Source organism: Eutrema salsugineum, unplaced genomic scaffold (genome assembly GCF_000478725.1).
Source record: "Eutrema salsugineum unplaced genomic scaffold, Eutsalg1_0 scaffold_9, whole genome shotgun sequence".
Taxonomy (NCBI): Eukaryota; Viridiplantae; Streptophyta; class Magnoliopsida; order Brassicales; family Brassicaceae; genus Eutrema; species Eutrema salsugineum.
The window spans coordinates 7,883,960-7,899,960 of record NW_006256342.1 but is presented as its reverse complement, the minus strand read 5'-3'; the positions used below and the strand labels follow the sequence as shown (position 1 = coordinate 7,899,960).

The following is a 16,001-nucleotide window of genomic DNA, read 5'->3' as shown; positions in this document are numbered from 1 at the left end:
AAGGTCCTTACGGGATCGTCGAAGTAGTCCGCAGCGGTGTCTACAAACTCGCGAACATCAGAACCGGAGTGCCAGAGATAAGAACGTGGAATGTTATAAATCTCAAACATTACCACCTCCGAGCACCGACAATAATCGAACTACGTTCAGGCTTGATCCCTTGACGGGGTACGTAGGCAGCTCAACACCGAGTCCAGCCACTATCTTTTCTTACATACTTAGTCAAAATTATAAAATGTATGTAACATCGCGTTTGTGAATAGAAACCCTTATTCCAAAACTCGCTCACTTCAAGATCTCTTAAAACGATCTTATAGCTCGAGGCCCCGAGCCCGCTAAGTAACGATTGAGCCGAACAATCTCAGCTTAGTTCGCTATCATATTGGGTAATTAATAGTCATAGTTTATAGCTCGCTAAACGATAACGAACTCTACCAAAGTAGATTAAAAAGTCGTTATCCACAGTAAACTATCATAAATCGATCTAAACAGAACGATCATCAAGTTCGTAGCTCGCTGAGTAACTTGGCGCCTACAAAATAAAAGTTACTATCACAGTTCGCTACTCGCTACTTGACACCATAACGCGATCTCTCTAAAACGATCGTACGGTCACAACTTATAAAACTTCGGCACATTTTAAACAAAGAGCATTTATAACGCCTTGTTCGAAATCCTGATCCCATGATTAAAAATCACGCGATATAGGTCGTTCAGGTCCCATGGGGTGAAAAATTCTCCATAAAATAGTCCGCCCTTTTAGTTCGTTTCTCACTAAACGGGCTGGGGGGCAATTGTTGGTGTTGGATTTAGCCCAAATCCAGCCCATAAAGCACTTTGAGTGAACAAGTCATTATAAGGGAAGTTTTGGGCCCTATAGACCCGTAACTAAGGCAATGAAAGCATATCCAAAGAATATACTCAAGTACAAGTCAATCTAAGAGGACGCGGAAAGCTGGATAAAAAGAGATCGTGGAGATCTCGGAGAAGAAGAGGTCGTGGAGAGATAGATAAGAGGAGATCGCGGAGATCTCGGAAAAGGAGGGATAGATAAGAGGAGATCGCGGAGATCTCGGAGAAGGAGAGAACGTATCAACCCGCGGATCTTGGAACAGTTCGTCTCGTTCTATTTAGTATGTTTCGTTCTATTTAGTATAAATAGGAGTTGAATGTCTTGTAAAGGGCATCCAATCTTTATCTCAAAAACACTTTGTAAACATTCATCTTTCATCAATACAATCCAAATTCGTCGATCTTTGTCTTTATTTTTACATCGCTCTTACCAGAATTCTTGCCCAAATTCTTCTACCACAAAATCAACACACTAAATCCTTGAGTGTGGATTTTAGGATCCACAAGTAGTATCATATTCTTCAAATTCATCATATTCTTCATCATCTTTACCAGAACAAAGCTTCCCAAGCAAACTCCAGCAACCTTTATATTTACTGCTTTGAACGTTCTCATCTTCATGTTGAACGGCTTGAACTTTATATGTGTCATGGTCGCTTCTCTCATATATTGGCTCATTCAAGATCTGCACACCACACTCAATAATCTTGAAGCTATCCCTGCAGCTAAATTCAAACAGAATCTCATTCGCAGTCCCATCCACGTTAGGCTTTCCTGGAACCAAGTTACCACCACATATAAACAGATGATCCGTCAAAAAATGAGAAACATTCATTGAATCCCACTTAAGTTCCGTAATGGTGACACCTCTTCTGGTTATTAGGCAAGCTATATCAAGATGTGAGTAGTTGATTGGTGAAAGCAGAAGACAAGCCTTAAATATTATGCTTGAGTATACAGAGCGATAGCTCCTACCATTCGAAACCATTGGGATGACAATGGAGTTTCCAATAGCCTTGTGAGTGAACTCTGCAGGAACTTGTTTACCCGGTAAACATACATTTTCGTCAACCCTTTGTTGCATGATTACTCTTCTTGATTCTTCATCCAATTTCAAACAGTTCTGGAACTGGAGTTCCCTCATTGAATCACTGATATAAAAACTCACTCTCTCGAGTGATGCACAATCGTTGGCATTTATGTGCTTGAGAGAAGGGGGAAGACCTAGTAGCTAGTGACACAAGTTTTCTGCACTTGTAGACGAAAAGACTTTCTAGTCGAGGGAGAGCTATAATGCAGTATGGAAGCCTCTCTATAACACTATTGCTTAAGTCAAGATGTATTACACTATCTGGAACATGTGCTAACCTCTTGAGGTTTCGACCACCTATACGAAGCCACTCAAGAAGAGGCAAACAATCAGAAATTGATGGATGAACTTCCATCTTTGTGTTTTCAACATCAAGATCCCTGATATTCATAGAAATATCTGGGAAACTTCTTAATGCTAAGCAATCACTCATGTTGACTTCCTCAAGAGATTCCAGGTTAATGTTAGTTGGAACAGCTCGTAACTTTACACACCCCATCATCATCAACTTTTTCAGTTTGTGTAGATTCCTTATAGAAGATGGAAGCTCCACCAAACTTGAGCAACACGTAAGTGTTAATGTCTCGAGATTAGTAGCTTTCGAAAGATCTGGGATTTCTATCAAATTTTTGGAATATCCCAAATTTATATCCTTGAGATTTGTAAGGGGCTGCATGGTAAGCACAACAAATGATAAGTCTCTTATATAAAATGCAATTTTGTCAACAAAAAAAAAATTCTAAATTTCAAGTTTTGGTCAAAGCAAATTTCGGCACATTTAGTCGTTATTTTAAGCAACTAGGTGTTTAGCCCGCGCCTTGCGCAGGCCGAAAAGTTTCAAAAACGTTAAAAAAAACTTTAAAATTTGTAAACACAAAAGAATTAGAACAACCCATTTAAGACATACGAGATCAAAAACATAACTAATCATAAAAAGTAAACATCATCCAAAACTAAAAACCAAAAAAATAATAGTAAATAAGTGTATGAAACCTATAACCAACTAAATTAAGATAAATGTGACTTCTTCGTTTTCTTTCTTTCCCCATTTTATACCTTTTGATTTTTCTTCTTTGTCGTCTTTGTCTTTTTTCTTGTATTTCTCCTCATTTTTACCTTCTTCTACTTTGTCTTCATTGTCTTTCATGCATTTTCCTTCTTGCGCTTCACCTTTCTTTCGCTCCTTCTCTCCATTGCTCCCTCTTTCCCTCTCCCTCACTCATTCCCTCCATCTCTCTCTCTCTCACTCATTAATCCCTCTATCCCTCTCTCTCTCACTCATTTCCTCCATATATATATATATGTTTTTAAAGGCTTTTACTTCTCTCTTTACGTCTCTCTCTCTTCCTCCCTCTCACACAAACTTTTAAAACAATTTCCTCAAAATTATGTAGTTAAACACAAGACGCACTGTGAAGTTAGTTAATTTTTCCTATCACGTGTACATGTAATTCTACTAAACGTAACCTAAAATCCCAAAAACAGATTCATGTTACTACATCCAAACCATTTTTGATGTCAATGAAATTCACTCGACCAAAGTAATATGTCGCAACTGAATCCAATCAGGCTGCCAACGTCTAAGGTTGTTATCTGTGGCAAAATTTGCTAGGTTTTCTTTCTTCTTCGGTTTCTTATACTTTATTTTCTTTTTAATGTTTTGGAGATTTTTTTGTAATTCCAAACATATTAATAGAAAAAGATGAACCTTTCCTATAGTTTAGCTTGGATTTCATTTTAATTTGGGTATTTTAATAGAAAAATATGAACCTATATATTAATAGAAAAAGTGCACCACAACACTCTTCTTCCTTCCGTTACAATATCATCATGCAAACTAAAAAAAGATTATAGAAGACTTATACAATATATCGATCATATAATAGATTAGCCAAAGAATTAGAACTGAACATGTGTATCGTTGCACATTGTTATAAATTTATAATATCGGCTACAAAAATCTCTAGCAACCAGGAAGGAAAGTGGAAGCTTTCGCTATTTTCATTTGCCTTGGGAACCAAGTCTCCTTGGTATGATACACTGATCACCTATGTGTAATTGGCCAGAGAAAAGATTCACCGATTACCTCTGTGTTCTTCATTCTTCTTCCCTCCTGTGGAGCTTAAAGCCACGACTTTGTGGCTATAAAACTTCCACTTTTACTTATTTTTCGACCATCTATCTCTCTCCCTCTCTAGTGTCTCTCACTTTTTCTTTGCATTTTCCCAGTTGAAAATACTCCATGAAAACTAATGGTTTTGTCGGTCATCAATAGATAAGACACAATTTAATATATCACTCTCGCTCTCTCTTGTTTGTCAAAAGACGCCCACCAAGTGGGAACAAAAAATATATTCTCTTAATTTGAATGTTGAACAGTTGAAAGTTTTTTTTTTGTTCAACCAATTTTGTTAACTTCTCTATTTGAATTTTTTTTTTCAACTCTTTTTCTCTCATGGGTTGTTGATCAACTTTGGAAACCGAAGCTAATTTCTGATTCAACCAAAGCTTTTCCCTTTATTTCTCTTGATTTGATTGTATGATTACAGAAGCTTGGTTTCTCGACAAAACCTGTAAAAACTGTCAGATCAACTATATGGCTAAAGATAAAACCTAGAAGATACGCTAGCTTGTCCTCTGTTAGAAGCTTATAAGCTTGCAAAATGATTTAGAGATCATTTGCGTAATTTAACCTATTGATGTTTTGTCTCTCGTCTTGGCTTTAAAGAAATCCTAAATCACTTTTTTTTTTCTCCTTTCACAGTTTTCTCGGCAGTCAAACTGGTCTAAGACAAGCTTTTAAAAAAAAAACCTGAATCTTGGCATCGAAAGAATGTTTGTCTAAAAATTAATTACTTCTGCTGCAACTTGCAACACTTGTATGGCTTTATTTAAAAGAGAACAATACCAGAAGAAATCCAGATACAATCGTTGTTGCCCTTCAGGGAAGTTTAGTATTCAGAAGAATCACAGATACTTTACTCTGCAGTCTCTTTAAGGGAAATGTATTTGTTTTTAAACTATAAACCATTGTTTTTGGTTTTTTTTTTAAAATATACGGTATGATAATGGTTTGTTAACTTAATTTAAACCATTATTTTCGTTTTTTTAATATATATTTTTATAAAACTTAATTTAAACTAATTTAAGAAGGGTTAAGGGTAATTAGCCGCTAAGTATTTGTTTTTTAAACCCTTAACCGTTGTTTTTGGTTTTTTTTAATATATGGTATGATAATGGTTTGTTAACTTAATTTAAACCATTATTTTCGTTTTTTTAATATAATTTTTTATAAAAATTAATTTAAACTAATTTAAGGAGGGGTAAAGGGTAATTAGCCACCTTGAGATTAAATGAGAGAACTTTAAACGAAATTTTTACTTCGCTTATAATATATATGATGATTCAACAACGTGATTAATTTTACTTAATCAGCAAAAATATATGATTTAAATAGAAAGTCCACGCGAAAGTTTAATGCTTTGAATTGCCCAATTTTGAAAGTTGATGTTTTGACAATTACAATCCTATTTTATAATGAATCCTTAGATACATATTTAAAAATATCAAACCTGGATTCCTCCCCAGAGCCTCTCGAGATTGCTCATTGGCATGTGGATTTCGACAAGACGTCCCAGCTGAAATTTTGGAGGAAGACTTTTTCCCGGGTAGGAGTTCCATTGAAGTAACCTTAGGCAAGGTAAATATTCCATGTCTTCCGATATCTGCAGTGCACTAATATACCTCCCATATATTCTTAAGAATTCGAGATTATGCATTCCTTCAAAGGCTCGACTACTTATAGAGAACTCGTCCATCTTGGACGTATCAAATGATATTCCTAAGACAGATCCAGTACCCTAACAAGTATTCCAAGAAAATATTGATGAAAATGTTGTCACAAAACCAAATATTTGTTGAGCAAGTTGTCTAGAGAATATATATAAGAACTTACTGAATTATTTGCCAGAACATCACGAATCTCTAAGGCCTCTTCTAAAGACGTTTCCCAGGGTCGTCAGACTGCATATGAACTATTTGTCTGCCCAATTGTTGCAATAAACAATGCATCGTTATCCACCCAGTGGTCGATACATACACGAGGGATTTATCCGCAAGGGTATTTAACCCATTACTGACATCCAACGTACTGCCAGCTAGCATGGTTTTCACATGATCAACAGCTTGATTGTTGAAGAAGAATGCAATGTGGAGAAATAGAGATCGATTTGTATCCAATAGTTTTTCATATCCCACTTTTAGCACGTTCTCAATTTTTCTATCAAGATTAGATTTGAGGTTAGATAATTGATCTTCCCACTCCTGCTTGCTGTCCCCACACAAAGATAAACCCACAACATGAAGGCCTAAGGGAAGATTACCGCAAAGATTTGCTATTTTTTTTTTGCAAGACCTTCAAAACCATCCAACGGAGAACTTTGCTTGAAAGCGGATAGACATAAGATCTCAAGAGCTTCTTCTTCAGATGGATAACCCACATGGTAGATATTGTTTACCCAATGTGCCTTCAATATCTTTCTATCTTCTGTTGTAACGACGATACGACTTCCTAAACCAAACCAAGATGGTTCTTTAGCCAAGGCGTTTAGTTGTTCAAGATCATCTACATCATCAAGAACTATAAGGACTTTTTGGTACCGTAGCCTTTCTTTTATCGCGCCTAAATCGTGTATCTTGAATTCCTGTTGCTTCAAAATATTGGACAGAAGTTGGCTCTGTAAATACAACTTCCAACCATAGTCATCAATACCATCGCTCCCATAACTTCCCTTGAGGTTCCCCATAAAGCATGTAAGTTTAAAATCGGCAGAGAGCTGGTTGAATAAAGCTCTAGCAATTGTTGTCTTACCGATCCCCGCAGGACCCTGAATTCCAATCATCTTCACTTCATCACCTATTTCCGCAGGACCGCGTAAATAAGATCCGCGCCATACCACGCGCCCCCAAAAAGCGATCTTCAAGGCGACAACCTAAATTTTTCATTCGATTTTCTCAACGAATCCGCCGTTGCGGATCGTTGCGCTCTTTTAATCTCGTTCTTCGCCTGTGAACTACTTCATAATCCTTCCTCCATCCACTACAAGAAAGAGGGGCTTTTCCGTCGAATTATTTACGACGATTTGTAGTCGTCGTAAATTTACGACGACATTACGTCGTATTTACGACGATCAAAAATTTCGTCGTAAATTCGACGTAAAAAATAACCCTCGTAAAATCGTCGTAATGTTACGACGATTTTACGACGAATAAAGAACGAATTTTATTTCGTCGTAATCTTGTCGTAATATTTACATCGATAATACGACGAATTGTCCTCTATCTTGTAATTGACGTAAAATCGATGTAAATGTGATGTAAATTTTATTTCGACGTAAATTTGATGTAAATATGCAATGGTAATATGTTGGTAACCAAACAAAAAATTCTATATATACCCTTTCTTCTCTCATTATTCCATCATCCCAAAAAAACATATAAAAACAAATTTTTTGAGTCTTTGAATGTTTAAGTAAAATTTTTGGTAGTTGAAATTTCTATCAAATTTCAGAAACAAAAAGTCAAATATTTGTTTTTGAAATGTCTATATACGATCTACGAAAGTGGATGTATACGCCCAAAAATGGTGATGGGTCGTTGACTGAAGACTTCAAAAACGGATTGGAAATATTCATGTACCAAGCCGGCCTTCTGGAAACTGTAATTGAAAGCGGCAAAATGTATTGTCCTTGTGTGAAATGCAAAAATAGGAAACATATTCTTATTGACACTGTCTGGCAGCATTTATTGAATAGAGGGTTCATGCCCCAATACTTTATTTGGTATCAGCATGGAGAGGGATATGGTCAAAGTAGTGGTCAGATGGCTGCACGGAGTAGTAGTAATCATCAAGAACATGTGGATTTTGAAGCGTCCAATGATTATCAAAGTAGTCAAGTTCAGGGTGAAGATCATGATAGGATGCATGAAATGATTACTGATGCATTTCATGAAACACATGCTGATACTGTTGAGGAGCCCAATGCAGATGCGAAATGCTTTTATGATATGTTAAATGCAGCAAAACAGCCTCTGTACGAGGGATGTAGGGAAGGTTTATCAAAATTATCATTAACAGCTCGGATGATGACAATAAAAACAGATCACAATCTATCTGAAGTTTGCATGAACGATTGGGCAGATCTTATTAAAGAGTATTTGCCAGATGATAATTTGGCTGCTGAAACGTATTATGAAATTCAGAAGCTGGTTTTTAGTCTTGGATTGCCTTCTGAGATGATTGATGTTTGTGTTGATAATTGTATGCTTTTTTGGAGAGATGATGAGAAGCTTGAAAAATGTCGTTTCTGCCAAAAGCCAAGATATAGACCGCAAATTGCTGGGCGTAAGAAGATTCCTTACCAACGAATGTGGTATCTTCCAATCACTGATAGGTTAAAAAGACTATATCAATCCGAACGGACAGCTGCGTCGATGAGATGGCATGCGGAACATTCACAAACAGATGGCAAAATGACTCACCCGTCTGACGGAAAATCTTGGAAACATTTTAACACCGTACATCCAGACTTTGCTAGGTCTAAGCGAAATGTTTATCTTGGTCTTTGCACTGACGGGTTTAGTCCATTTGGTATGTCTGGTAGGCAATATTCATTATGGCCTGTGATTCTTACGCCATATAACCTTCCTCCAGATATGTGCATGGAAAGAGAGTTTTTGTTTCTAAGTATATTAGTCCCTGGTCCAAATCACCCGAAGCGGGCCCTTGATGTTTTTTTGCAACCACTCATACATGAGTTAAACCAGTTGTGGCATGTTGGAGTACGAACATATGACTGTTCGAGTGGTAAAAATTTTACGATGCGAGCGGTGCTTATGTGGACAATAAACGATTTCCCGGCATACGGAATGCTATCAGGTTGGACAACGCATGGGAGGTTATCATGTCCTTATTGTCTTCATAGGACTGATGCATTTCAGCTTAAACATGGTAGGAAAACATGTTGGTTTGATTGCCACCGTCGGTTTTTACCACCAAACCATCAATATAGAAGAAATAGGCGTTTGTTTATAAAGAACAAATTGGTTCGTCTCCCTCCACCAGTGTACCTAACTGGAGTAGAGCTTGAAGCGCAAATAGATCATTGGGGTGGACTTGAAACGGTCCCCCTTGGAGGAAATTGGCACACTCCTGCGAATATGCCTGACGGATATGGGGTTCATCATAATTGGCACAAGAAAAGTATATTTTGGGATCTGCCTTACTGGAAAGATCATTTGCTTAGACATAATCTTGATGTTATGCACATTGAGAAGAATTTTTTCGATAACATCATGCATACTGTTTTGAACGTCCAAGGAAGAACCAAAGACAGCGTTAAATCACGGATGGACTTACCCGATATATGTAACAGAATTGAGTTGCATATGGTGAGTAATGGGAAAGCACCTGTTCCTGTATTTCGGTTGGGTGCTGAACAAAAAACAGCATTGTTTAATTGGGTATCATCAGCCGTGAAATTTCCTGATGGATATGTATCTAATCTGGCTAAATCTGTGGATAAAGGACAAAAGTTTTCAGGGATGAAAAGTCATGATTGTCATGTGTTTATGCAACGGTTACTTCCTTTTGCGTTTGCTGAACTCCTACCGGGACATGTCCATGAGGCACTATGAGGCATTGGAGCTTTCTTCCGTGATCTAAGTACAAGGACATTATCAGAAGATGTAGTTGCACAACTGTCTACAAATATTCCAATATTGTTGTGCAATTTGGAGAAAATATTCCCACCTGCTTTCTTCGATGTTATGGAACATTTACCTATACACCTCCCTCATGAAGCAGAGTTGGGAGGACCTGTTCAGTTTAGGTGGATGTATCCGTTTGAACGATTTATGAAGCATTTGAAGGGTAAGGCCAAAAACTTAGCAAAAGTTGAAGGGTCTATCGTGGCGGGAAGTCTGACAGAAGAGACTTCTCATTTCACGTCTTATTACTTTGCTCCAAAGGTTCGTACACGCAAACAGGCTCCAAGACGTTACGACGATGGGGGTGTAGGACAAAGTTACGCAGTAGAAGGTGTGCCTGATATATTCTCACCAATTGGACGTCTAAGTGGGAAACTAAAAGAAACTTGTTGGTCAAACGAACAAGACTACCACAGCGCACATACATATATACTTCTGAATTGCGAGGAATTGGCACCTTACGAGAGGTACATAATTATAACCATGTATGATTAAAATTTGATTGAACATACGAAATGTCCTTAACAATGTTTTAAATTTCAGCACTTTCGTCAGTCAAGTCCGAGAATGCATTGACGGTGTTTCAGAAGATGAAATTAACAAGCGAAAAGACCAACATTATGCATTGTGGTTAAAAGGTCAAGTCGAGCATATGATGACATGACATATGCAGTATGGTTTCATGAGTTGCTCCTAGGTCCTATTTCGAAGATAACTACTGCAGCTATGTATTTCACACGTGGCTATGTTTTTCATACTTATAGTCATGGCACTCAACGGGCAACTACAAACTATGGAGTTTGTGTACGAGGTGAAGTAGACTTTTATGGGATCATCAAAGAGATAATTGAAGTGGAATACCCCGGATTAGTCAGAATGAAAACTGTTCTATTCAAATGTGATTGGTTTGATCCTACGGTAGGTCGTGGAGTGCGAATTAACAAATTTGGAGTGGTAGATGTAAACGCATCTCGGCGATACAATAAGTTCGAGCCAAATATCTTTTGCGGGAAGACGTCTCATGATGGTAAGTAATTAAATATAAATTATTTCATTATTATTTTAATTTTATTTATCGCTAGAATTAATTAAATATTTTTGACTAATAATGTTTATTAATTGGTAGGCCGAGGAGAACGGAGGAGAACTACCTCCAATGACGAAGCTCTTCGAGACCACTCACCGGAAGAAGGACGGGAGCTTTGTCGACGTTCGGTCCGAGGAGATCTACAATGCCGCTATGCAGCGGATCGCCGAGCGGGAGACCCAGGCCACACCTGACGGTACTATCCAAGTACCGTTGACCGTCGCTGAGCAAGACCAGATTTTCGAAGAGGTATGATATCTATTTCAATTTTTTAAAAATTTATTATATTTATAATTACTTAATAAATAATTAACGTTTTTATTTTCCATTTGTAGGTTACTCCGAAGAAGAAGGGCCGAACCTTAGGGATGGGCTCTATTAGAGATTGTCCTGCCGCCACGGCTTCCGGATTCCGCACGCAGGATCCGCAGCTTCGCCAGGAGCTTGCTACGGCAAATGCTGAGATCACCAGTCTCAGGCATGAGCAAGTGGCCCAGAAGCAGGAGCTCACCGAGATACATGATCTCTTCGACATCATTGCGGAAGCGGTTCCGCAGTTGGCCACCGCAATCCGAGCGAGGCAACAGCGAGCACGGAGGGTTTTTGAGACCAGTGGTAGTTCTGGTACTGGACCATCGGACCACCAGACGCAGGGCGGTCAGTCTTCGGCTCCGGTCTCAGCAGCGACGGGCGGTCAGACTTCGGCTCCGGTAGTGCAGACGGGAAACGTCGGCCTAGCAGCGACGGGCGGCCAAGACGGAGAGCCTCCTCGTGACGTCGATCTCAACCTCGACGATTACGACATCATTGTATAGATTAGGTTTTTTTGTAAAAAACAATTTCTATTAATTTTTTTTATTTATAAATTATTTTTGAATTTAAATTTCAATTTCAATTCAAATTTTTTCTATTTTTAATTTTTTGATTATTTTAAAAATTCATTAATTAAATTAAAATCGAATTAAATAATTAATTTATAAGTCGACGTAAATTCGTCGTAAATTTACGTCGATTTAACGTCGAATATTTAACGACAAATTTACGACGAATAAGTTTACGTCAGCTTTACGTCGAAACTTTACGACGATTTAACATCGACAATTAAAAATTTAGTTTCCCTTAATTGAAATTGTTCGTCTCCTAATCGTTGTTAAATCGATGTAATTTTTCATCGATTTTACGTCGTTTTTATGGAGTTCTTTCGTTGTACATCCGTTGGAAAATTTACGACGCATTTACGACGAATAGTTCCCGACGATTTTACGACGATTTTCCGGAGTTGGTAATTTTACGACGATTTTACGACGATTTCGGTTTTACGACGATCGTTTTACGACGATTTTTATTTCGTCGTTAATTCGACGTAAATGCTCTTTTACGTCGATTTTACGTCGATATCTGCCGACGTAAAAGCCGATCTTTCTTGTAGTGATCATCTCCTTCCCATTATGGATTTACAGAACCCAGATTCATCAAGTTTACTTAAAAATTCGGATGAGTTTTCTGGTCATGCCGCTGCAATTGGAGATAGCTCCGGCGAAAAACCCTCTGACTCTCCGGACCCCCGCTGGCCCTACCTGAATCGTTGGACTGCGACCAATATATCCAGCTCTCCACCCTCAATCGCTACTCGTCCTGCTGTCCAACGATTGCTTCCTCCACCGTCTCATCCTTCCCTTGCGAGCCCAGTTGCGTCTTTGGTTAATCCTCTTCAATCGACAGGCTTGGCGGTCGTCTGTTCTGCCGAAAAATTGTTGAACGAAGGGAACCAATCAACGATTCTGACGGAGCAAGCCCCTGCTACTCTGGGTAAGGAAGTTGCTGGTGAAGAACTCCTCAACCATTGTCCCATTCAATCTCCTGCTTTAAAAGGTGCATGGGCTAAAAAGCTAAACTTCTCAATTGCATCGTCATCTCATCAAGCTCCTCCAATTTCCAGAGAAATGTGGCCTACTCTTTCTGTCTCAAAGCCTAGTAGAAAGCAGCAGGCTCGTGAACAACAGGTTTTTTATAATCCAAAACCAAAACCAGCGGCTGTAGAAGATCCTATTCGGTTTCCATGGGCAGCAAAAATGAATCCAAGGAATCTCTACAGGGCAACTGAGCCAGAATATCTAGAAGATGGGACTCCTAAGGTAACAATTCCTCAACATGTCTTGTTACAAGGATTAGAGAACCAGAAAGAGTATATTCTTGGTCAATTCTATAGATGCTCTCCTCCGTCAGGTGGATTAATATTTGCTGTCTTCAACAAGTTATGGGGAAGAAATTGCAGAATAACCATTAGGAAGCTTGGTGAATCAAATTACTTATTCCATTTACCAGATGAATCCACTAGGATTTGGGTTCTCCAGCGAGCACTATGGCATGTTGATGATTGCCTAATGTTTGTAGTTTCTTGGACCTCAGAGGCTTCCCTTGCTATTCCTGAGATTAAAACCATTCCGGTTTGGGTAACCTTAAAGAACATACCCAATATTTTATATGCTATCCCGGGTATAAGTCATATTGCTTCGGGTTTAGGTGCTCCCATGGCAACTCACAAGCCTCGGTTGGATCCCATTCTCATGGGTGAAGCAAAAATCTTGGTTGAAGTTGAGTTGAGTAAAGCTTTTCCATCCCGAATAGCTGCTGATGATTTAAATGGGGTTATTTCAATGGTTGATGTGGAATATGCATGGTTGCCTTCTAAATGCAGCAGGTGTGGCCAATTGGGACACAAAGTTAAGCGTTGCTTACAAGAGGAAAACGGCCCAAGGGTTGATGATAATACAACTAAAGAAACTGTGTTGATGGTTGACATGGACGTGGCTGGAGCTTCCAATTCTGTCCCGATCTCTGCTCAAAACCACTCTAACTCAGCTCCTTCCATAAGTATTGAGATACCTGCTACTAACAACTATCACCGTTGATTTAGTTAAAGCTTCCATCATAGAAGATATCATTCCGGTATCTACAGCTTCGACAATTGTGAATGCGACTGTCCCCACAGCATATCAAACCTCTCTTTCAGCTACCAACAATAATGTCATTGAGTCTTCTTTTTTGGAGGCTGCTCGTTCTTTATACTCCACTGTTACCACTAATGCTCAAGCAAAACCTACTGTCGAGAAGGAAAGTATGAGAATAGTAGTGCCTGATTTGGGTTCTAATAAGTTTGCTTCTCTGATTTCTCCGGAAGAAGAAAAAGACTTGTCGGATTCAGACAAAGAAATGGACTCGATGGATCTCATGACTCCTTCGGGGAAGCGAATTCTTCGAGAAAGACCAGTGAAGCCATCAGCAAAGGCTAAAGAGATGAATTGGCAATCCACAGGTCGTGGACGTGGAAACCGAGGACGTGGTAACCGAGGCGGTCGCATCTAATTTTCTTGTTAATCTAAGCACGAAAGTCAATCGAAGCGGAAGATTCGATTGTATCTGGTTCATTTTATGTACTCTTCACTTTTTCTCTTCTTTTAACCTACTTTCTAAAACTGTATGATCTCGGTCATAGCTGTAAGGGTTTTCTTTTTAATTAAAAGTTGGTTACTTTAAAAAAAAAAAAAATAAATAAAAAAATAAAAAAGATTTTGTTTCTCTCAAGTGGGCTTCCATTCCCACCATCCCGTCAAAATCCTTTGATGGTGTAAGACTTAGTCTGTTTGAAACATCAATAGCAATCTTTTCGATCATCTTAGCTTCATCGTCCCTAACAGAAATAACGAGTCCAAATTTAAAGAGGCACCACCATTGAAGCATTCTTAAGAAAAATAAAATGGAAAATTCAATAATAATAAGAGATCCCTAATAATAATGCACCAACTAAATTTCTATAACCATTTTAAGAAATCAACGTTTTGCATACGTATATAATAAACGTATTATATCTTTTCCATCACCAACTATTAACCTTTATCCATTTTTTAAGAGGTTTTCCGACACAAACCTTTTCTCATGGTTCTCTTGTACACATCTCTTTTCATAATACGACGCTCTGTTTAGAGTCGCAAATAGTGTCTATTGTATGGCTTTTTTTTTGTAATCTCGTGTTATGATATAAAATATGGTGATTGGTGAAAAGTTAGGTGAATAAAAATGGTAACAGAAACTTAGTTGGTGTATTATTGTGGAATGTGTCTAAGATGAAAGTACCATTTTATTAGAAGACCAAAACTAAAGTACAAACCAGCTTTGAGAGTGTTCTCCGGCAATGGTTGCTACATATGTCAAAGCATTGATCCACCTTTTCTTCTCGCCTTCCGCTTTCCCTTCACAAGTTTTCATGAAAGTTCTTCCGAAATGTCCACTCTGTTTCCGTACATCCGATGGGTCAATATCATAAAAAATCGTCATCACAATCTGCCCCGAAGTTTCTTTGCACTCCAAGATTTCAACCAATTCATCTAAACACCAGCTTGAAGAAGCGTACTTCTTCGAGAGCACCACGATTGAGAGTCATGATTCTCTAATGGCTTGTACGAGTTCAAGTCCGATTGTGTTACCTCTCTCGATCTTCTGATCGTTGAACGTTGTGATCGCTTTGGTTGCAAAGTGATTGTGCAAATGACTAAGAAATGTTCTGCGTACGTCTGGCCCGTGGAAGCTCGTAAAGACATGGTATCTCCTGATGTTATACGAAGAAGAAGAAACCATGAGAGATGTAGGATAAAGAGAAGATTATGAACATTGATTTTAGAAAGGTATCTACCGAGGAGGAAAAGAATTCAAATTGAGAAACTTTCTCAAAGTCGTGGCCCCAACTATAAGAAACTTTCTCAAGGTTGATTTTTAGGGTCTTTGTGAGATGACGAGCTCTCGGAAAAGAAACTTTCTTATAGTAATGGCCTCTAGTATATTGAAAAACAAATAACTTATTACTTTGTCTTTGCAGGTAACAAACAATGAACAAGCAAATATACAAAGGATGAAAAATAATATTTAGAAATGTAATCTATGGAATTGATCAAATAGTTATTTATTAATGTTTGGTATATAATAACATTATAAATTCTTGCAAATGGTTTATTTTTAATTATCACAGACATGAATCAGTTGACTTGCTTTATTTTATTAACGTGAAGATGTGAACTTGACGAGGAAGTCTTCAAGAAAAAACCCAAGCGTTAACTTTAGTTGGATTTGGGTTGAGTTAATCTTTTGGAACCACAATAAATTAAGCTTTTGCATTACTGGTCAAGAAGGAAAATTTTTCTTCTTGTGAAT

At 38.1% G+C, this 16,001-nt stretch overlaps 1 pseudogene; it reads right to left on the bottom strand.

Annotated features, from left to right (window-relative positions):
• Nucleotides 1–1,345: 1,345 nt before the first annotated feature.
• Nucleotides 1,346–15,428, bottom strand: LOC18008525 (annotated as a pseudogene).
• Nucleotides 15,429–16,001: the final 573 nt, after the last annotated feature.